The following is a 24594-nucleotide window of genomic DNA, read 5'->3' on the forward strand; positions in this document are numbered from 1 at the left end:
GGATCAGAACCAGTGACGTTGATATCATCAACATAAATGAGAACAAATAAGACATCAACACCATAATGAAGAGTGATGAATCAGCAAGGGAGACTTGAAATGTGTATTGTAATAGAAAAGAGTGGGCTTGGTACCATGCTCTAGGGGCCTGTTTGAGCCCATATAGTGACTTCTTTAAATAGCAAACATGTGATGAAAAGTGCTTGTCAACAAAGCCAGGTGGCTGTGACATATATGTTGGATTTTAATCTCATAAGAGATTAAATCCAATGGGTTTGATTGGTCAATTACATGAGAAATTGTACCTGCACACTTGATTGAAAAATCAGTTTTCTCTTACAAAAACCCAGTTTTGAACTTGTCCCACATTGGAAAATTATAAGTTTTGTTTTCAGTATTTCAATAGGAGCTTATTTACACTCCTTATAATTAGTAGAGGAGAGTATGGGGATTCGATACTGTGCAACGCGCACGCACACGTGTGCACGCGTGTGTGTAGCGCAATGAAGCGCTTTAGAGGCACACTTGCTCGCAATTCGCATGGCTCGCGATGGGCAGCTTTGGTTTTGATGCGTTGCTTGCCGTTGATCACCGTTGATGAGATCAACGGTCACGATTCGATCGGGTGTGATCAAGAGGCACAATTCAAAGTTAACAGCCACCAACTGTTAACTACTTTTTAAACAATCACAATGTTTGAAATTGTGACTGTTCAAGGTGCCTTCTCTAAACCAGCACCCACCTTTTCCTCATACTTCTTCACAAATTATTTAAGGAGCATTTATCAGACACCAAATCACACAATTTCAAAAATTCACTTTCTCTCTCTCTCTCTCTCTAAGTCCGGCCTGCTACAGTCTCACAGAAGGTTTCTTTGGAGACTCTTCAACTTTGCTGGTTGCAGATTCTCGCCCAAGACTCTGTTGTATCCTGGGAACGAATTTGCCTGTAACCCAATAGCAAACTCAGTGAAATTGAGTGGGGGCAAATAACGTTCTAAAGACAGTATCATCAGACCCGCCTTAGAGCTTCTCCTCCAAAGTTACAGTGACCCCATTTTCTCCAATAATATACACATGTTCGTCAAGAGTACCATGCAAGAAAGCATTTTGATCATCAAGTTGACATAATGGCCGATTATGAGAGATGGCGAGAGAGAGTATGGTACACAGAGTTGCAGGTTTAATGACAGGGCTTAATGTTTCCTTCAGGTCCACTCCTCGTTGAGAATACCCTTTGGCAACAAGAAGAGATTCGTAGCGAGCAATAGAGACATCTGGATTTCGCTTGATACGGAAGACCCACTTACAACCGATGACATTAGAGTGGGGAGGTGCTTGCCAGTGTTCCCAAGTACCACTGGAGAGGAGAGCATTAAATTCCTCCTCCATAGCACACTGCTAATGAGCATGTTTGACAGCTTGTGAGAAGCAACTGGGTTCAAAATCACTCTCAGGTAAAGGAAGCCGTGAAGCTGATAAATTAAGGGGAATGCGAGGCTTACTGATCCCATGCTTAGGTCGAGAAACCATGGAATGAATATTAGTAGCTGGAAGTGGTATATCATGTTGTGGAAGCATAACTTCAGTAGAGGAGGTGTGATGAGTAGTAGGAGCATCAACAGCTATTACCACTCGTACAGATGAGCTGGCCTTCTCTAGTTTGCAAGCTAAGAGTCCATCTTCCTTCTTTTCAAGGAATTAAAAAAAAGAAGGAAAACAGAACAAGAAATCAGCAACTACCTTTTCACATATAAATATACCTTCTAAACTCCTTGTTACATAGTAAGAACTACACCTTTTTGATACTAGAAATTACACCAGCATCACTTCTTTTGATGTGTGAAGCATTTTAATTGAAGAACCTGTATAGAGGTGTTTGCAAGTAGTGTCAGCCCAAATATATATAGCTTCTGATTCATATATTTCTACCTCTGTTGGAAGTTCAATACTTTGATGGCATATGCATACATAAAAGCAAAGAACACTGTGAAACCAACCAAAATTCCAGCAACAGGCCCAATGAAACCAGTATCATACCCAAAGTGGTCTGTGACATAGGATTTAATGCTCTGAGTCCCACCTCCAGGCACCCTAATTTGGTCCTCCAAGTCTCCATATTGTGATATGATCAGCCCATAAACTGTCCATGCCACTGGACATATCCAATAATACCAAATCCACCATTTGGGAATTTTCTGCAAAAACCATCAGGGCACAAAACACCAAAAGCAGTTCAGAAAGCTCAAGCCATTGCACAAATAAAAATAAAAATAATAGGTCCTCCTCACGATAGAGATGAACTTACCGGTTTGGGAATGAAGAAGCCTGAGAAGAGATTGAAGAGTCCATAGAAAGCAGCTGCAAAGATGGATGCAATTTCGTGGTTTGGTGTGATGGACACAGTCATCATTCCATAGTATGTGAAGTAGAGAAATGAGAAGAAATTGATGAAGAAGAACCAGAAAAACTTTGTTGCTGTCCATTGGAAGCTGATCATGGCATATACAATAAGCGTATAATATGTGGTTTGGATGAAGACATATGGTAATTCAGTGATCACCTACAACACATAATTCATGGTATTAATTTTAACATGTGTTTTCACTGACAGAATACATTTGAGAAGAAACCATAAATCCATAATTAATATGAACAGGTATCAGTCCTACCAAAACTATTTTTAGACAGGTTATTATTGGTCAAAGTATTGAGTTTTTTATCCAGTTTCATAAAGAATTGGGTAAATGAAAGATTCATCTTTTAAGAATTGAAAAACTTCTTCTCACCTGTGCAATGGCATATGGTAGAGCATAGTACATCCCAGCAGCTCTTTCTCGATAAAATACTGTTCTTTCCATGGCAACAACTGGTTGTACAGTTGAACAATTGTTGACCCCAATGAACAAGACGGATACGTACATGGCACCAATAATGGTGGTCAGATCATGTGAACTTTCACTGAACCAGACAGACATTATTTTAGCCCATGCATTCAGGTGTCCTGATGAGGTTTAAAATTGTTCATTTTATAACTTCTGAGCATTTAAGTCCACCATTGCTTCCATAGGCAGGATTTGAATTGTCCCCACATTGATTGTGAGTATTGCGTGGGGAAATAGATATCTTTTGATCCTTGAGGTGGGGTGCTCAATTCCTTAACTAATGACTTGTCCCTCCTGGTGATAGTAATACGACATATATCAATTAAAATGCTTAAAGTTTACATAAAGTATTTGTTTATTCTTTTAATACTTTCTGTGGATGGAGTATGGGGATAAACTAAAGTCATTGAGGGAATTCACTCTATTTATCAACACAAAGGAAGTTAGTTTCACTTACTGATACAAATCTGATGATTTATAGTAATCAGCAAAATCAATTCCAAGATGAACTTCAGCTGCGATAGAGCTAGCCTCCAACATCCATGCTGCAGGATTTTGCTTATCTTTGATTCTCAGGACTCCAGGAATTGCCTGCAACAAGGGAACTAATGGTTGGTGGATCGGATGAGGGGATGAGGTAATTTATTCCTCCTAATGATTTTAATTCTAGTATTGGTAATAGGAAGAAATTTACGTTGGTAATTGATAATAGAAAGACCGGACATAATTAATACCTCAAAGTACTCAACAATCTTATGAGAATGTTGTCCCAAAGGTCCTGCATAGATAACTTGTCCTCCTCTTTTCATTAGCAGCAACTGGGGTAATAAATAATGTAACATATTAACTCTAATACCATGACTATATAACTATATGTAGAGAAAAAGAGTAGTTACCTCATCGAAAGCTTCAAAAATATCAATGCTAGGTTGGTGAATTGTGCACACAACTGTTCTTGAAGGGATGAGAGATCCATCCTATGGACGCCCAAAGATTGCGGAATAAGGGGCGAATTTCAAAAATTTTTCTCTCCCTTCAACTGGGAATCGTATTCCCTATTTAGAAAATCATATTTTCAAGGATCAATCTTGAACCATAAACTGAACCAGATCTGAACCAAAAGGAGTGGGAGAGGATTATACCTGATACGGAAAAATACTTTCTCCCAATGGAGGTGTTCACGCCCAAGGAAGGATCCAAAATCTGCTCCCACTGAAGATGGCGCAGTGAAGGATGGAGCAGATTCAGCAATGTTCTTCAAAAGAACTTGACCCTTCACAAGAATCAACTGGACGACTTGAGTACAGCTCCAACCAATCTTTTCCCTAAAAGATTGAAATCAAGATCCAATCTTGATTGCTCCCAAGAACTGGAGATCGAACTGAAGGAATGGCAAAAGCAGGAAGGTGGCGGCAGGAGAGAATTCGCAGTATGCAGGAAATCTCTCAATCTCTCTTTCTTCAAAGAGAAGAATGCTATGGATGTTGTTGTGTGGTAGGCTGCCGCCCCCTTCCCCTTTTATAATCTCAAAAGGGATAAGCTCCTAATCAGATTAGGAGCTGCTAATCCAAATCATATTTGGGTTAGAAGTCCCTTAGTGATAAGGGATAACCCTTATCTTATCTGCAGATAAGATCAGCTGTCTCCTAATCTAATTAGGAGGTTTCCAGATCTAAATCATATTTAGATCTTGGACTCTCTGAGTGGATAGGGTCTAAGCCCAATCCTTTTAGCTGACCCACTTCAGAATTCGCCCCCTTTAAATGACTGATCAAATCAGCCCAGTTCAAAATGGGCTTAAGGCCCATTTAAGGTTATGTACTCAAAAGGCTTCCAAATTGCTGCCCAGTTGGGCTTCCTTGTATGGCGTGGGACCCAAGCATTGATCTACACATCAGCCACATGGGTTCGGCCCAGCCTTTGCTACAAGGCCTGGCCGAATACACTGTTAATGACAGTGCACCCCCTGAAACCCATCAAATGGGCTCTATGGGCCCAACACTTACACTAAGTGGTCCCTGGGCCAAGCCACCTTGTAACACCCAGGGACTGTGGGCAGATGCAAGATTAGCCCATCAGGTGTTATCCTCAATGGTCTTACACTTAACCTCTCAGCCCATAATGATCATACACTGCCCGACAAGAGAGGACCTCTCCCTCGGCTGCAAGGAACAGTGTTGCACTCTCCACTTAAATGGATCCCGGGAATTAAAACCTTCTTGCAAACAATTTAGAAACCATATATATATACTTTTATATCTTATGTAAAATATATTTTGCAAAACAAATCTCAACGGTTGAAATCGGCTGCCGGCAGTCTTGGTTTCTATCAGTGAGAGTGCATCCCCGATCATTACCTTTGTCCGACAAAGGGGCTGATCCTGTCACTATGATCACCCACTCAGATGAATTCTCGGACTGTCCCAACATACCCAGGTTTTGACCCCCGCTAAGGATCTCACTGATTGGTACATCAAAGACAGCCCAATCCGACACCTAGTGTAGTATCATAATCGAGTCTAGGGGTCGGGTGTAACTTTCCAATTTTGCCCATCAATCTCCAAGGTCCAGGGCAATACTGGAAATCTGGTCCAGTTCAAAGATTCAATTAATCCTACACTGTATGTGCCTAGGGTCTCACCCTGGCAGCTGAGACAAGCCACCCCAACCGACTTGGTGGCACTACAGTGTCAGCCTTGTCAGGATAGGTCTCCACAGACCGACCCACTGGCTGTGAACATTCTAAACTAACACGAGTCTCATTAAGTGTCCAGTTTAAGGGTATTACACAGAAACATACCAAGGGAACATGAATCAAATATGTATCTTTATTCATTTACAATAAACTCATAAAGTACATCATTCTGATTGAAGCTAAGGGCATACAAAACTGTCTAAGCCTGTGTCCACCGTGTTTCTCACAGTCCTCATGACAATAGCAGCTGCTCTTGCGTCAAGACCTGACGTTGGTTCATCCATGAAGATGATTGAAGGATTAGCAACAAGATCCACAGCTATAGTCAACCTCTTCCTTTGTTCTGTTGACAGACCCGTAATGCCTGGAAGTCCCACAATGGCGTCTTTCAGATTCTCGAGCTCTACTAGCTCCATTACTCCATCCACAAAGCAGAGTAAACTAATGATTCTTTAATTGTGATTTGGGGGGAGTGGATATCATTCTGTTCACAGTAACCTGAGATTCTAGCAAATGTCTCTTGCTTTTTAAGGAAGCCAGAAATTCCGATGTCACCTTCAATGTATCCCCCTGTTTTTCTACCTGCAAGAACATCCATTAATGTTGTCTTTCCAGCCCCACTAACACCCATCAAAGCAGTCAGAGCACCAGGTCTAAACGCCCCTGTCACTTCCCTAAGTAATTGGAGCCTGTCTTCTGTCACTCCTTGTTCCTTTATTTCCTGTTAAAACAAGGTAACAAAGCTAATTCACTAGTTAGGCCAAGTTATAATTTGATACTCAATCCAAATTTAATTTGAAATATTTCAAGTACTCATAACAGAATATCTAGTACATCTGGTAGGGTTGAACTTTCAAGCTACAAAAGAACTCAAAACATTCAAGGAAAAGAGTCTTACAGGGGGCATGTCCACATAGTAACTTATGCTATCAAAGGACATTGCCAATGGTGTAAAAGGGAGAACCATTCCTCTCTTTGGGGCAACTCCACTCGCGGCCTCAAGCAGTGAATCGGCATTTCTGCCACCTTTATTGGTATTGGTTTTGCTGCTCATTAGTCGGATTGCCATTTCTCCTGAAAGGTGGTTACAAGTCCATGTCAGGAACTTACAATTTCTTTATGAGTTATTTGATTATCCAACATTTACAGCAGGTCTTACTTGAATTATTTCCATCTGCAGCAGATAATGATTTGGAGATTGATTCTCTCTTGGACCTTGTTGTAATGATTCTTGGTTCCTCCTTTGTTCCTTCCCGATTGGCTTCCATCTCATTGGCTGCTTGTTCAGATATAATTGCTTGTTTCTTTCCAATTGCTAATATAAAAGAGAAATGATTATGAAGAAATTATGATTAACACTCCAACTTAAACCAAAGACAAGAGAATTCAGAGAAGTAAGAGTAATTTGGCCATAACAGGTTATTTTCAGATTGTTTTTTAATTATATCCACTATGACTAGCTAAATTATTCATCCGGGGATGAAACAAGTATACAGGTTCTCCATGTAGAATAGGAAGGTGGCTAGTAACTTACGATTTAAATACATGAGTGAGAGGGTAAAAAGGACATTGAAGAGGATGGTGAAACCCAACAGAGAAATACATCCAAACCAAAACCAGTTTTTCTTTTGGAAGACCTGGAAGTTCTTTAGCACTTGGATACCCAATCTTGTGCTATTATCCGATGCCTACAATGTTCTTAAAAGAAAATGTTGTTAGATAGGGAGCAAACAGGGTGGTTTATGATCGATCAGGAATTTAAAGGTAAAAGAGAAGAAAGAAAAAAACAAGGCAGATTCTGGTATAGCACATGACTATTGAAGAAAAAAAGAGTAAGACAATATACCAATTTGTTCATCCATCTTGGAGCATACATCTCATTGACTGAAAAAGCATTGTAAGTGTATGAAAGAGGTGAAACCCAGTATCCCCAGATCCACCACTTTGGAATTATATCTGTCCCAAAGAAAAGAAAAGGGAAATGCACTCAACTTTGGTAATTAAGTGTAACGGAGAAGAAACAAACCTTAATCAGGAGATTACAGAAGTGACAATGTAGCAAAGATGAATGCTAACTTTTAGGGAGGATAAAACCGCCAAGCATGTACACGATGAGGAGAGTGAGATCTCCACCAGTGTTGGCAATTGTCATGGTCCTGCACACTCCGGCAATGACTCTAAAGAGCCCAGAAGCCATTTGCTGGAGAAAAAATATTAGCAGAAATTGCTGTGCTTATAAAATACAGGAAGCCTTGTGATGGTCATGGCTATCTCGGTAAATCCATTGAAGTTGTTGGTGATCAAGGTAAAGATAAGTGCACCAATGTAGACAGCCCCATCGTCTTCATTCCTGGTGTGTAGTCTTGTCCTAAAGAACACAGTTGCTCCAAATAGAGCTATCATGATGATTTGGACAGTCTTGAAGACATACACAAAGGAATTTCTCTTGAGTAGGAGCCACTCCCTGTCCATTGAAATCTTAAAGAGCTCCATTTTGGGAACTGAGTACTTGTCGAAAACCAGAGCAGCTCTATGACTTCTGCTCTTGTCGTAGGGGACTGAGAGCTCGTTGTCGAGGCGCAGCCCCACATGGAACCTCTTGAACCGGTTCACAAACTCGGTGACTGATACATATCGGAATGGCTTGTTCTTATCTGCCCAGTATTGCTCCTGATCCTTCCTTGAAGTCACCTGATCACATAACAATGCCAACAATTAATGGAACACTTTGGTTCATTGAATTCACAATTCATACCTTTAAAATAACTAAATGCGCACTTTAGCAAATACTTCTTTTAATCGGCTAAAGTGTTCTAGGCGGACGGATGGGATAGGATGTAAATTGCACACACTGAGACAGTGCATGTCATCCATGGATTCAATGGTTCTCAAGCTACCAATTTATTACTTCCATTTAGATATCATATATGTTATTGTTATTTACCTCTTGCAAGAAATCAGCGATGTCCTTCCTCTCAGGGCAGCGGAAATCGCAGCTCTCAAAGAATTCGACCACGTGTTCTCGTGGGCCATGGTAGACGATCTGGCCCTCAGAGAGGAGGATCACGTCATCAAAGAGATCAAACGTCTCTGGAGCAGGCTGGAGGAGGGACATCAAGATGGTTGCTTCGGTGAGGTGGACGACCTGCTGCAGGCACCTCACTATCTGAAAGGTAGTGGAGCTGTCTAGACCTGTCGATATCTCATCCATGAAGAGTGTCTTTGTGGGCCCAACAATCATCTCTCCTGCCAAAATGGAAAGTTGCAGGGTGAGCCTTGGCACAACGGTTTGCTTACTCTACTGCGACCTGGATCACTGGGTGGCCAGAGTTTAAATCTTTGAAAGTATCTCTCTATCACTGTACGTATAGGGGTAAGGCTGTGTACGATTAGAGATTTCAATTGGAATTTGGTCCAGTCCAATCCGATCCAATATGATTGCATTATAGATAGAACAACACCATTCCAATCCAATGAATACACTGGACCATTTTGAATCCATTACAGATGGACCAGCATCAATCCAATCCAATGAATATTCAGGACCATTTTGGGCCAGTCCTATTCAATATCTAGACCGTTCAATCTGTTCAAGTTGATTTTAATTTAGATTGGTTCCAACAGAAACTTGGTCCACTGACAGTGGCACTACTATTTTTATTTTTTTGTGCCAATGGACTAGATATTGATTCAATCTGATCCAATCTAATTTAAATTCATTACAGACGGACCAGATCCCATCCAATCCAATAAATACTTTGGACCATTAAATCTAGACTGGTCCAATTTAATATATCTTATTAGTCCATCCAATCTGTCCAAATTGATTTTGATTTGGACGAGATACCCAAAATTGGTCTGTTGACACCCCTATATACATCTGTTCCTCCCCAAACCGTGCATTGGCTGGAGCCTCATGCACTAAATTGTTCTTTATCCATACATCCGATAACCGATATGGAATAGCAGTAGGAAATTTGGACGGCCATGGATGATAATGGTGCAACTTGGATTGGAAATTTGTAAAATTTTAATGGGCTGGAACCCTAACCCAAGTCCAAATATAGTTGAAAGTAGGGGTGAACATGGGCCAGTTTGGTTTAGTTCCACCGTAGAACTTGGAACCTACCCTGTGAAGGTCAGTTCTAAGGTCTATTCATGGAACCTGTACTTTCTTTACTCTCCCCCTTCATAAAAAAGCATGTTCTTTAAAAACTTAATTTTTAATAAACATAATATATTATCTTTATTAATTAATTTGGATAACTTAATATGTAGATTATCATTATATGGTTAAAAACTTATAAATTAAATTTAAATTTTGTAGATATTACATTTTACACTACTTATTGTATACATTCAAATATTAAAATGAAAACAAATGATCAAATCACTTAAGTAACTCAATGGTCAAGTGAAACCATGGCCTTCGTAATTATGAATGTTTGGGTTCAAATCTTCACATCCCCATAAGTATTCTGGCATTTATTTCAAAGCAAGTTCGATTACAAGGCAGATTCTAACAAGTTCGGTTCTACCAAGACTAGTTCATTATGTCAGTTCGGATAGGGTAAATCTCTAGACCTTGGAAACGGCCTGAATAGAGATCGATTCTAAGAATTTGGAACTAAACCCTATCTTATAATAAATTGGATAAATTAAATTCAAAACCGATTTAAAATCGATTCCATTCGATTCCAGGTAAAATCTACCCATTTGCTCACCCCTAATTAAAAGTCTTCATGTCAGAAGTAATCAACTTAACATGTGACGGATATTTCCAACCGTAAATCAAATTAACAAAGCATAGTCGGATGAAAATTAGACCATCAAATTCATGCATTATTTTTTTTCCATCTTTAGCCGCTGTTGTGTTGGTCTGAAACGCAAACACAGCTGATGGTTAGAGGCGATGAAGTTCAATCAGAAAGGTTGGTATCTAGTTTTGTGGTTTTGCCTTTTTATGCAAAACTACTTGATGTGGTTAATTATTTCAGCACAACGAGCTGACCTAGCAAGAAGGGGACAAGTGGACACGACCTGACTAAGGGATGACAGGTCAACCTAGCAAGACTAGTTCACAACGTTTGAGCTCGGGTATTCAGCCACCTCGGCCCAAAACTCACCTCGACGTCGGGGCACCTCGGCATTCAATCCAGTTCGGAACTAAAGAACCGAAGTATCAGCTCGGAGCTAATAACCCGAATCGCCATGTAACGACTCCAGAAGTTTCTCCAACAAATCCCAAATCTCTCGAGATCATGATGAGCTAACAGATCCCGACTTTTCCGAGATCACAATGGGAACTCATCCCAGCTCTGCCAGAGTCGGAAGTGGAATGATAAGCCTTATCTACATACTACTCCTTCGGAAGCGGAACGAACTCTATCTCCACACTTCGGAGATCCCAGAGCTCTTTCGTGAGTTCCACGACTACTCTAGTATATATAAAGACCGAAACCTCAAGGCAAAAGGTACATGTGATTACTCAACTCTCTAGCTCTCAAGCTCTCAAATTCTCAAAGCATTCAGCTCGCATTACAGTATATTAACTTAAGCATCGGAACGACATCGTCGGATTAGCCACCTCGGGTTCTCTAATCCACTATCTTGCAGATTCATCTAACTCGCTGCTCGATTGGAAGCCAAATCGCTCTACAGCTGGGAGTAGTCAGATCGCGCAACAACATAAAATATAAAGTTTTACACTCAAAATATTTGCATTTGTATTCCTCCCAAATATACTTGGGACATTAAGTAGCATATTTGAAATATCTCCATGTATGTTAAATATAGTGGGAGATGTTTTTAATGTGCAGCACTGTGTGAATAGAGTTTTTGCTTTTAGGAAATCCTATCTCCCTAAAGCCACCTAATTGCCAATTAATCTCTAACTTCTTTTTAAGAAAAATTCATAGATTAAAAAAATAAAGAGGGATAGCCCAAGAGATGGTCTTTGGAGCATTACAACCCATGATTTTCAAAATTGAACTAGGCCGTATGGTTGGACCAAAAAATCGGGAATCAGTCGGGTGACCAGTTCTGTTTTACTTCAAAACTGTTATTTTGCCATGACTCAGGCAGTTGAATCGTTCAACGATTTTGACTGTTTTTTATTTTTTAATTTTTTTTCTTAAAATGGACCGTCCATTTGACCCAGGAACCAGACTCTTGATCGATTCATTGTCTGATTTGGTTACAACCAATCAAATAGTAAGTTAGGGTTGCAACTTGGGCGGGCTGACATTGGTCTCTTCCCCAAATTTAATGGACTTAGTACGAAGCCTGAGCCCAAAGCAGTGTAAAACGTTAATTGAGACCAATTCGAGTACAGTACACACTCAGGGAGACTTTGCTCACTTGAAATTCGATCATTTTGGTACCATACTGCAACCACAGAGTTCTTGAAATAACAGAAAATTTGGTTAAAATATTCATACGTGCAGTTTTAATACCTGGTTAAACATATAGTCAAATTAATCAGGATTTTTTTTTTTTGATCATGTCCTTATAACAGACCAATTAGGAAAAAGGATAAACTTTTTGTGGTTTCCGTAAAATAGTAAAAGACCACCCTAGGGTTTATCTATTAACTTCTACCCCCTTTGATCTGTTGAGGGGAGAGACAGAATCAAGAGAGAAACAAGTATTACCAAAATCGGCTTAATAATAAACTATCAATTTTGTCTCTGAAAAATGTATTTCACTATTTTGAAATTGATAAAAGTAAAACTTATCGATGAGTGCGAATCACAGATTTGCGATCTCAAAATTTTATTTTATTTTAGTTTTCATGAATTTATGTTGAACTTTTCATTCCCGTTTTAACATTAATTTGTCTGAGGTTTTTTTTTGAAGGCAAGACATGAATGACGTTTAGATGTATTGTTCTCAATGTGTTCACATGCTTTTTGCTTTCAATAGAATGGATTCTTAAAAGATCTTAAAAATTTAAAAATTTGTAGATAGGGTTATTATTAATAAAAAAATAAAGGGTAAATTTTCTAAGCTAACCCTATTATTCACCAAATTGATAAACTGTGCCTTTACTATTTATATTCTTTAAATTTTCTAACAATGTTAATTTTTCGTCACACTGTAAGGTAACATCACGTGAGTATTAATTATTTTAAAATTCTTAAAATAAGCTTATCTTGCAGCCATGGCGGTGCAAATAAGTCTTGGACAGTCCTCTCAACATTGAGAGTATTGCCACCACCTGTATCAGCATCAGCGATGATCGGTATAAGTGGAACAACGGCACAGACAAACCGAGCCGTTTCCGCCATTTTTGGAGGCATTAGCAAGCCGAAGTTGGGTTTGCCGAGTCCAAATGAGAGAGAGGCCAGAACGTGATAGTGCCGCTTTGAAAATGCCATCTCCGCCTCTGACGGCTCCATTTTCGAGCGGTGACCTCCGAATTTGCCCTGGGTATACCTCCTATAGTGCATACATACAACAGCTCGACAAGACGTTAAATCCTAGACCGAGAAAAATATGGACCACCAGAGATTGGGATCGCAAGATTGATGTGTTCAATAATTTTTTCGAAGATCTGAAACGCAAGAAGCTACTTGGGAACAACTCGAAAGCGTTGTGCATTGGTGCTCGGATGGGGCAGGAGGTGGCGGCATTGAAGCGAGTTGGGGTGTTGGATTCAGTGGGAATCGATTTAGTTCCAAGCCCACCGTTGGTGGTGAAGGGAGACTTTCACAGTTAGTGGTTTCCGTTGGTGCATGGTGAAGCGAGTTGGGGTGTTTGGATTCACTGAGAAAAACGTCGTTTCTGCCTCCGATGACTCCATCTTCGAGCGATGACCTCCAAATTCGCCCTGGGTATACCTCCTATAGTGCATACATACAACACTAGCTCAACAAGACATTAATGGGTTTGGTCTGGACATGGAGTTGGTTTTCAGAAAAAAGAAGAAATCAGAGGTCATGATAACGGCGATGGTTGTTCTGTTCTGGTGGGTGAGAATGGATCTCTGTTGTCTGCCACGAACTTGACTTCATCTCCCACGATCAAGTTAAATGATCACCTTGTTTCTTTAGGCAAAGGAGAATGGATCTCTTTCTCTGCCATCTCCTCAGCTATTTCCGTCGGTTGCAACACTGGCGACGATAGCTTCTTTGACATCCCACTATGTGCGATTGAGGTGGTAGAAAGGAGAGAATTGATTTCAAAGAGATTTAACGGGAGGGTTGTGTGTCCCCCTGCAAAACCCTTCTTTGCATTTGGAAAAAATTGGAAATTAAGGGTTTTTCGTCAGTTGGGTTTTATTTTGAAAATTTAATGAATAGTGAAGGGCAAATTCAATATTTCATTTTCTCTTAGTGTAAGGCCGTGTTAATTGTTAGAAAACCTAAGGGTAATTTACAATATGTAAACAGTATATGTACAATTTGTCAATTTTGTGGGGATAGTTTAAGAGATTTGCCCAAAAATAAAATATACGGACAGGCCCAATGCATATTTTTGAATTCTACCACAGAGCTATAAACATTTAAAATGTCAAAAACCTCTACTCTATACATCAATGTCCATGGTGAATTGGCATCGATTCCGAACTGGCACCCACCCCAACTGTACTTTGAGCCTAAAATTTCTGACCCTGGGCTGAACCGTCATTCTCGCTAAAATAAAAAAGAAAAGTAGACACTGCCACAATAGGCTAAGACCCACCTACAAATTCTGACCGTGGGCTGAACCGTCATTCTCGCTAAGTTAAAACCCCTTCGGCCCTTCCCTTACTCTTTATCTTTCTTTGTGTTTGGTAAACTGTCTAGAATGAAGATGAACTTAGAGGCTGTAAACTGTGATGATGAATAGCATTCAACGGTGGAACCAAAACTGCTTAACCTAATTATGCAGCTTTGGAAATCTCAAAGTTGCTACTCTCTTCTGTACCCAATAACAGATCAAATCGATTGAAGAAAAACTCGGATACAGGTTATCAAGGTAGATCTTTCCAAAGCAAAGACATTTAGAAAGGAGATTTGGTTTTCTTGTTCAGTGGATCTGCGATTATTGTTGTTAGAGTATTCCATCAGATTTAGTATTCTATCTTTATCTCTAGGAGAGAGAGTTCTATCAAAACTAGTATCATTATCCCCTTAATTCTAGGAGATATAGTTCCACTCCAATTAATTCTACATATCTTATTTCTTTCCTTTTTGTATTCCAATTTAGGTTGCCAACCTGTTCTCTGATTGTATCCCTACCTTTATTATAAATAGGTTGTAACCTATTGAATTAAGTATTAAGAGAAATATTATTTTCTCCATTTATTTTCTTTGTTTTTCGTGTCATGGTATCATAGCATTATTCTCATGGAATTCCCCGCTGCTTCGCCAGTAAATTGAATGGTTTCCTCGTCAGGCATTTCAATAGAAGCCGAGGCAACTTCCTCGGCAAATTGAGTTGTATCCCCATCGATCGATTCTTTAGCGGCATATTGCATGGTAGACCCATTTGTCTGAATGACGATTCCAACTGCTTTAGCAACAAACTGGAGCAGAAGAGTCGTCGGTCTGGTCGCAAACTTGGAGGACGGAGGATCCAATCTTCAGTTCGGCGCAAAGGATGAGAGGGAGCTCTTGTTCGGCAGGGGAGCAAATGAGCCAGGCATAGCCGTACGGATCCTTCACCTTCCCAACTCGTCCACCGCAGCAAGAGCCCTCGCCCTCTGTGATCTCACCCTCGAGCGTCGCACCAGCGCTGACGGCCTTCTTAACAGCTCCATCCACGTCGTCTGTCTCAAGGCAAAACATGCATGCGCTTCCACAACAAACTGTATTCCTTTTCTGCCAGGCGTTTGGGTGGAAGCTGATTGAACGATTTCTCCATTAGGCGTCTGGATAAAAGATATGGCAGCTTCTATAGTAATTAAATTGGGCTTCCGGGGTTTGGACAGCAGCTTCGGTAGCGAACTGGCTGTTGGTGAATCCATCAGGTGATTCAACGATGGTTCCAGCAATTTGCATCTAGTGAAGCCTTTTGACACCGGTGGTTGTCTCTTCAGAGATCTTGTGGTCTGCGAACTCGACAAAGGCCTGATTTTGATTGGCATCAACATTGCACTTGGTGTCGACTATCGTGCCAAAGGGCTTGCAGAGTTCAACAATCCCTGTTTTTTTTAAGGTCAGTATTGAGATTTTCCCATGACTTGTGTTGCTCCAAAGTTTTGCGTTTCTCCTCATGGATTCATCTAAGGCTGCTTAACATATCTCTCATCCCATCACTGTTACCTTCGATGGCTCAAATTATGATTTATGGTCCGAAGAGATATGCAGTTTTCTCAAGGGACACCTTCTATGGCGGTATGTGATTGACTGACTGGTGAGATTCTCAAACCTACTAAAATTGCTGATGAACCGGAGGATAAATTTGCTGAATGAATAGAAAAATGGGATGGAAAAAATCATCAAATATTGACTTGGTTTCACAATACTTGTATTGCAAGCATCAAGTTGGAATTTCGCAGATATGACTCTCCTAAAGAGGTATGGGATTTCTTACAAGCTCGTTATTCTATTTCTGATGATGTGCATCAGTTTCAGCTCTATAGGCGTCTTCACCGTATGAAGCAGCAACCTGAACAGACCATTCACAGTTATGTCTCTGAATTACAAGTTCTTTGGGATCAGTTAGCACAGTGTGAACCTGAATGGGATAGTACCTCTGCGGCCACTACTTATTCCAAGCTTCACGATCGCCAATGTGTTTGGCATCTTCTGATGACTCTCAGGGATAAGTATGAACCTATTAGTGGTACTCTACTTCATCGTAGCCCATTGCCCTCCCTTGAAGTTGTGATCAAAGATTTGCTCTCTGAAGAAACTTGACTAAAAACACTTCGAGATGAGCGATCCTTACTATCTACTGATGTTGTTCTTACTACTCCAGGTACGTCTACTACTTCTTCAACTTCCTCTAAATCCTCAAAACGGAGTTTCTGCAATTACTGCAAGAAGACTGATCATACTATTTCTGAGTGTTGCCGCTTGCAAGCCAAAAAGGCGTCTGGACAGAAGTCCTCATCCATGGGTTCTCAGGCTTCGAGTTCTACTATCGTTGCTGCCACAGAGGATTCTTCTGATAACACCTCTCCAAAATTTTCTCTTCGAGAACTCCTTTCTTCACCAGTTCCAACCTGCTTCTGGTATGCCTTCTAATTCAGTTTTGTCCGTCACTCCAGGTACTACCTCATCATGGTATTTTGATTCTGCCTGTTGCAATCATATGACATCCAATTCATCCCTGTTTACTTCCAAGTCACATCCTTCTATTGCACCAATTGTTCATATTGCCGATAGTTCAACCTTAATTGTCAAAAGTGTAGGAACTATTTCTACACCTCGTTTGTCACTACCTAATACTTTTTTGGTACCTCAATTATCTCTAAATCTTATATCTGTTGGACAATTATGTGAACTTGATTTTGAAATACATTTCTCAAGTCGTGGTTGTACTGTGCAGGATCCACGGGCAAGGAAGATCATTGGGATAGGCCGTAAGGTAGGGAGATTGTTTGAGCTATCATCTCTTCAATTACCATCTCTTGCTACTGTTGTCACCTCTAGCGTCTGGCATTCTCGTCTTGGTCACATTTCTACCTCTAGATTATGATCTTTAATTTCTAATGGATGTTTGGGTCCTGTTAAAACAACACCCTTTAATTGTGTTTCCTGTCATCTTTCAAAACATCATGCATTGCCTTTTAATATAAGTGATTATGTTTCTTCTGCACCTTTTGATCTTATTCATTCTGATATTTGGGGACCTTCGCCTCATAATACCATGGGTGGTTCGCGTTATTTTGTGATCTTTGTTGATGATTTTTCTTGATATACATGGATTTATCTCATGCGTAATAAATCTGAATTACCTGCAATTTATATTCAATTTGCCACCATGATCAAAACTCAGTTTTCCTCTATCATCAAAATTTTTTGCACTAATAATGCCATGGAATATAGAGATTCTATCATTACCTAATTTCTTTCACAAAATGGAACCATCATTCATATATCTTGTCCCAACACCTCTCAACAAAATGGGTGTGCAGAACGAAATCATAGGCATATTCTTGATACTGTTCGAGCTCTTTTAATCTCTTCCTCTTGTCTTGAACGTTTTTGGGGGGAGGCAACCCTCACTACTTTTTATACCATCAATCGCATTCCTTCTCTTGTTATTGGTAACATTTCTCCTTATGAATGACTGTATGGCCATTGTCCTGATTACCAGTCTCTTCGTGTATTTGGTTGTGCTTGTTTTGTTCTATTGCAACCTCATGAACATACCAAATTGGAACCAAAAGCACGTTTATGTTGTTTTCTCGGGTATGGGTATTGAACATAAAGGATATCGGTGTTGGGATCCTCTTTCCCAACGACTTCGCATATCTCGTCATGTTACCTTTTAGGAACAGAAAATGTTCTCAAGTCTCTCCCCATTTCGAGTTACCACAACATCTTCATATTTTTTTACTGATCCTACTGATAGACGCTCCACTACTGGTTATTGCTTCTTTCTTGGCAATTCTCTTATATCTTGGCGTAGTAAGAAGCAAACGGTTGTCTCTCGTTCCAGTACTGACGCTGAATATCGAGCTCTTGCTGACACTATCTCCGAGCTGTTATGGTTACGATGGTTACTCCATGACATGGGAATTACTCATTCATCTGCAACCTCTCTTTACTGTGACAATCGTAGCGCCATACAGATTACCCACAATGATGTATTTCATGAGCGCACTAAGCATATTGAGACTGATTGTCACTTTATTTGTCATCATGTGCTCGAGGGTACTGTTCGCCTTATTCCTATCCCTTCCCAGGATCAGTCTGCAGATATATTTACCAAAGCTCACTCTCCTCTTCGCTTTTGTACTCTAGTTGGCAAACTCCCGATGACTGATACATTACCATCTTGAGTTTGAGGGGGGATATTAGCGTATTCCATCAGATTTAGTATTCTATCTTTATCCCTAGGAGAGATAGTTCTATCAAAACTAGTATCATTATCCCCTTAGTTCTAGGAGATATAGTTCCACTCCAATTAGCTCTACATATCTTATTTCTTTCCTTTTGTATTCCAATTTAGGTTGCCAACCTGTTCTCTGATTGTATCCCTAGCTTTATTATAAATAGGTTGTAACCTATTGAATTAAGTATTAGGAGAAATATTATTTTCTCCATTTATTTTCTTTGTTTTTCGTGTCAATTGTCAAGAGATTTGGCACCGGGTTGGTTGCCAATCATCCATAGGTCCGATAATGGAGTAAACAATGATTCATCAAATGTTCAAAGACCTTGGCTTTACAAATAAGTGGGGTTATTGGAAGAGTTTCTTTGATTAACACTGCTCTCTCCCATTCTACTTCTTTCAAGAAATAACAAAGTTGATGGCAGCGATGAAGATAGAAGAAGGAGAAGAAGAAGGAAGTGAAGGTAAGACAAAGAGGAAAAGAGGTGGGGATCAGTGGTTTTACTACTCTGTTTCGGTTTGAGGGAGACGTGATTAAGATCTGTTTTGTTTTGATTTTCGCTGGGGTTTGGACCTGGTTTGGATTAGTTGAAAAGTGGAAAGATGGGAAGGACGGAGAGAGAGAGAGAGAGGAAACTTGCTCCTTGGCCCTGTTGTGGCGTTCCAAGGAAGGAGACAACAACAGTACCTTGGGGTTGATGTGCAACTTTTTTGTCATTACCACTGTTTTTGTAATATACTAGTAAAGATGGCCCTACATTTACACGTGATAGTATATCCAAGATAAAACTATTTACAATTCTCATTTTAAATAGTTATAAGTGGACAGTTTCTTAACTATTATAAGTTGATAGTTTTTGGAGTGAGAATAAAGGACATATATGCCCTCTTTATGTCTGTTCTATTCTACTTAAATAAGGGGTAAAAATTGTCCAATGAAAATTTCAGAAAAAATGGACATTTGCTCTTTTATAGGTAGTATAGATATAGATTTGTAAAGGTATCTCATTTTGTTAATTCATCAAACTTTTTTATTATTTTTTATCACTAAAACTAATAAGTCAATATAAATAAATAAAATATGGGATTAGATAAATGTAATAGCTATTCAGTAGGTTGTGCAACCAATAATAGTATTTCATACCATTGATAAAATACATGAGATCTACAATCATTCAACTTCTCACTATGGGTCCCATATATTTTATAACTGATGTAGAGCATTATCATTATAACTAAAGAAAAAAAGATCAATCCTAAATTACGAAGGATAAATAAATTTTAAATGCCATTTACCCAAGTAAGTTATTTGGGTAAGTATTTCTTAGAAAACATTTTTCTGAGTAAGTGCATTTACCCATGTTCTTTTATTTTCTAAGTAAATAAAATAATGACCATTTTAGCCATAAAAAATCTATTATCAAAAGAGGCATTTATGTCCCATCCAAGCATTGACAACTTTCTCCTATATGGGAAAGTTAATTTACCCACCTAAAAGATGGATACCGGGTAAGTGATACTAGGAAAATAAACTTTCCCTGGTCCCCACGTAAATTTGAAAAAAGAACATGGACTTCTTGGTACAATCCCATTGACCAACTTTCTCCTTCTCAAAATCCCAAAAAAAAAGCCAAAAAAAGCCCTCAAAGGGATTTTTTTTTCACTTGAAGGAAGGTCTCATCTCACCAACAGGTCCAAAACCCATTAATCTAACCAGCCAAAACAAAACTAAAATCAAAACGGCTTGAAAAAAAATGGCTAAACAACTGACCTGTGGTGACTCGCTTTTTCTGCCCACCCGAAATTCCTCTCAGCATATCACCTCCGACAATGGTATCCCTACATATATCGAGCCCCAATATCTGTTTCAAATTGGGTTCACGTTAGTATTTTTTTATCGAAATAGGTCCATTATGAAAAGTGTCACAGCATAACTAAAATACCCCTATAATTTCATAGATTTATTAAAATCTATCTTACAATCGATTTACTTAATCAACGTTCCCTTAGACTAAAGTGGTAAAAATGACAGTTTTGATCCTAATGTCTATTTTAAGGGTGGCCACGAGCTGAGCTCTTCATGAGCTACTCAAGCTCAACTCGACTCGGTTTCAACCGAGTTTTGAGCCAAGCTTGAGCCCAATTTACAGGCCTGTTTATTATTTGAGCTGAGCTTGAGCCTAATAAAGCTTGGCTCGTGATCCAAGCTCGAATATCTACATACATATATGCATACATATAATAATAATAATAATAATAATAATAATAATAATAATAATAATAATAATAATAATAATAATAATAATAATAATAATAATAATAACAATAATAACAATAATAATAACAACAACAACAACAACAACAACAACAATCATAATAATAATAAAATATAAAATTATAGAAAAATAATATATATAATAAAAATATTACAATATTTTTATTTTTATATATAATAATAACTAATTATTATAATTCTTATTTTTTTAAATATCAAACAAAAATATTTTTTTATATATAATTTTTTTAATTTTATAAAACATTTTTCTCAAGTCGAGCTTGAGCTATTCGAGATCGGCTTGGCTTGAATCCACCCCTAGTCTATTCCAATAAATTTAATCAAAAAATCGAAATATTATTCTTGTACTTGGTAAAATATAGACAATCGCTTCTTTTAGTCAATTTTGTTCTCAATCCAAAAGAAAAGGTTAGAGATACTTTGAAAATAAATAAGCATGGGCCCATGCCCTTAAACATTTTCCACTTAATTTAGGTGTTCACATAATTAATGAAAATTTTAGATATACTTGAAAATAAATATTTATTTGAATAAGTACTTATTTTGGGTTTGAACTACATCAATAGGCACTTATTTGTGTGTGGAAAATAAGACTAAAATTCTGAAAAGCCCAAATTTTGGACTTATTTTTAAATGCTTATTCAATAAGTGATTATTTCCTTTCTATCCTATCTTACCCTACCATGTCATTTTGAAAATGCCTATACTACCCATGTTTAAAATAAGTGTTTTCTCACTAAACACTTCCTAAATGTTTATTAGAAGAAGCACTTATTTTTCAAATAAGTACTCCCAAATTTAGCCTGGTTGCAACTATACAGCGTGTTTTAGTAAAATGTAAATTATATAATATGGTAGATTTTAATAAATCAATGAAATTATGTGTTTTTAGTAACTCATATAAAAATTAATGTAATAATGACATTAAGGGTCCCTTGGGCCTTGGTGACTAGTCTAACTCTAACAGTGCTTCAATTCAGTGGATAGGGACTGTTGAGCCCGGCCAAGTTGCACATTTCAGAGCCATAATTGTCTGGCCTCTGGTGGAGTATCTACTTCGTAAATGTGAATTCCTGGAAAAATCTGCCAATGGAGACTGCAGACCATGTTCTAATTAATGCATAATATGTGTGACCTGCGAAAAGTCTTTAAAGCTAGCAAGCCTTAAACAGAAGGCTCTAATCTTAGAGGGATCCCCAGTTAATGCCTCTGACTCTGACTCTGACTCTGAGAGATGAGGGTCTCTGTCATTACCTTCAGCGTATAGTCTGTAATCAAACTGCTCTCAATTCCTTCAATTGCGGTTGCCTAAGAAAAATATAAACTGTTGGGTAAGTAACCAAAATTTAATTGAATAGTATGAACTATTGTGCATTGCAGTTGCAGAGGTCAGTCGCATTCCAATGTGTTTCTCCTCATAACCAACGCCCTTTACCTTCATGAAGAGATCAACTTCCGCCTCGGGGAATATTCCGGCGTCCTTCTCCCTCCTCGCAAGCTCAGATAGGAGATCTGTGATACGACCCATTATTAATTGAAGGTCGAATAATTAAATAGAGATAAAATTAATAACGTCGGAGTTAACTTGATCAAATTACCATATCGTGATCCGACCCCTTGGAACCTCGCTTAGAAATCGAGTGTTTCTTTAACAGTTAGTTCTGGTACGTGAACGTCGTTCTGGCTGATGTATGCCGATGTCTTCTGCGGAACGAATTCATCAAGCCTATGCCCATTATACGTGATTTCTCCTTTAACCTGATTCATCAAAGACGAAAATATAATATATGATCATCTTTATCTGTTATAGCACCAAAGCTTTTGGAAAGCCAGGAACACAAACATGTCTAACTCGATCGGCATAAAAACTTCGTTGCTTTACCAACCTTTAAGCTGGGGTCTAGTTTTCCTGCCAATGCCAGCAACAATGTCGTTTTCCCAGAGGATGGAGTACCTAATAGAAGCACCATCCTGGAACAAACAGACAGATTAAATAAAGAAATTGGGTCTCGCTCTAAGCTTTTGGTTTTGATATCATAAGATTGTATGCACATCTCCATGAATTTACCTCGAAGGTTTGATAGTCCCAGAGGCATCTTTTAGTATGGAGAGTTTTGTTTGTTTTGCCATTCTGATTCCTAACAGGCCTAGAGATGATTCTGCAATGTTTCTAGCGGTGTTGAGGAGTGTAGGAAGGGCTCTGCTGCCAATTTTGCAATCGGCTTCAATAGTTAAATGTTCAAATCTCACTTCAACCGTTGGAAGTTGAATTCCCACCCTGCAATCAGAATAACTCGGTGAGAAATATGACAAACAGAAGCTCGATCGTTCTCAGTTGAACCAAGTAAACTAAACAAACTCATACGAGTTGGCCTGGTTTTGAAGTTTCAGCCAAATCAATTAGACCATTTACCAAAAACTTTGGCACGGAAAAATCAACTCTATAATGACTAGAGAGATTTTCAAAACAAACAAGATCGCAGAAACCAATCATCTTGAATAAACGTTTCTTTCTTTGTTTTGGCGACAAAATATTACAGAGATAAGTTGCCACATGGCATCTAGCAACCTGAAAGGCTGAAACTACCAAGTCAGACATTAAAACAGAAAGGCTCAACAAATGTAGCTATTCTTCAATGCGGACAAACAATTACACACCAAAAACAATTAATTTAATAATATCAGTAGTAAAACAAAACTGGGACAATCATCTTTCAACCATCACAAACTCCAACAGGTTTCTTTCATCCATCTCTGCTCCATTGGAAAAGAGATTCAATGCCTTGTTAGAAAAGAATCGATACTTTCACAAAGCCAGGAATGGTTTTGGATATGAAAAAAATATTAGAATTGATTAAAAAAAAAGTGAGCAACAAAAACAGCTTTGGTCGAAATTTTGATATTTTAGACAGGAGACCGTAAAAAGATGAAGAAAGATGAAACTGACTTGTCAATTCGGTTCCTGAGCTTTTGCAGGAACTTCTCATTATCTTCTTCCGCGACCTTAAAGACCCTCTCAATGAATTATTGGCGATCGTTTATGTCAAGCTTGCGAACGTCGACCTCCTTGTGGACGAACTTGTTCCCCTGGTTTTCATTTTCCACGAGAGATATAAAGATGGAGGTTCTCAGGCGATCATACGTCGGCAACTTCTCCAGAGCAGCCCATTTGAGAGCCTCTTCGTCTTCGTCGGCATGAGTGCTTCTCCTCGAACCCATGGACCTCGCGAAGACGTCTTCCACGCCCCTACTACCCCTGTTTATGCTCCTACTCATGCTCTGACTTTCTCGCCTTCCCGCACCCAACACTCTTTCTAATCCCTCCAGCTCCATGTTAACTGGAACTCCAACAAATGAATACTTGAACAAATAGTCTGTCGGTAAGCGTTTTGGTTAAATGAGAGAGAGAATCTTACGATTCACTCTTGAAATTGGATGAAAGATGAACAAATTGGGTTGCTGGAATTTGAGCCTTAGACTAATTTTATATCACAGAAGTTTTTTAACGACTCCCCTGTTTTTTCATTTTTCGTGATCTTCAACATGGTATGTCTTTCTCTCTCTCTACTCCTTGGAAATAGAGATGGACTTAGAAAAGAAAGATCAGAGACCTGCCACAGACTCCATTTGTGAAAGAAGTTTGAGGCGTATTTAAACACATCTGTCAGAATGGTTGGTTTGTTGAAAAACTAATGGAGATGGTAACGTTTACAGAGCTGTCAATGA

At 38.9% G+C, this 24594-nt stretch overlaps 1 pseudogene across 1 annotated transcript; it reads right to left on the minus strand.

Annotated features, from left to right (window-relative positions):
- Positions 1-1799: 1799 nt before the first annotated feature.
- On the minus strand, positions 1800-24352 carry LOC104592064 (ABC transporter G family member 36-like; annotated as a pseudogene). The gene is made up of 20 exons (XR_016079316.1): positions 23816-24352; positions 22937-23146; positions 22755-22839; positions 22467-22626; positions 22304-22380; positions 22123-22176; positions 20344-20434; positions 8524-8825; positions 7656-8270; positions 7426-7535; positions 7114-7267; positions 6739-6894; positions 6478-6653; positions 5776-6300; positions 3781-3833; positions 3619-3702; positions 3342-3475; positions 2789-3178; positions 2308-2562; positions 1800-2197 (listed from the first exon to the last, which is right to left on the minus strand). The product of XR_016079316.1 is annotated as an ABC transporter G family member 36-like (transcript).
- Between the last annotated feature and the right edge of the window lie 242 nt (positions 24353-24594).

The sequence above is a fragment of the Nelumbo nucifera genome, chromosome 8 (genome assembly GCF_055504915.1).
Source record: "Nelumbo nucifera cultivar China Antique chromosome 8, China Antique-T2T, whole genome shotgun sequence".
Taxonomy (NCBI): domain Eukaryota; kingdom Viridiplantae; phylum Streptophyta; class Magnoliopsida; order Proteales; family Nelumbonaceae; genus Nelumbo; species Nelumbo nucifera.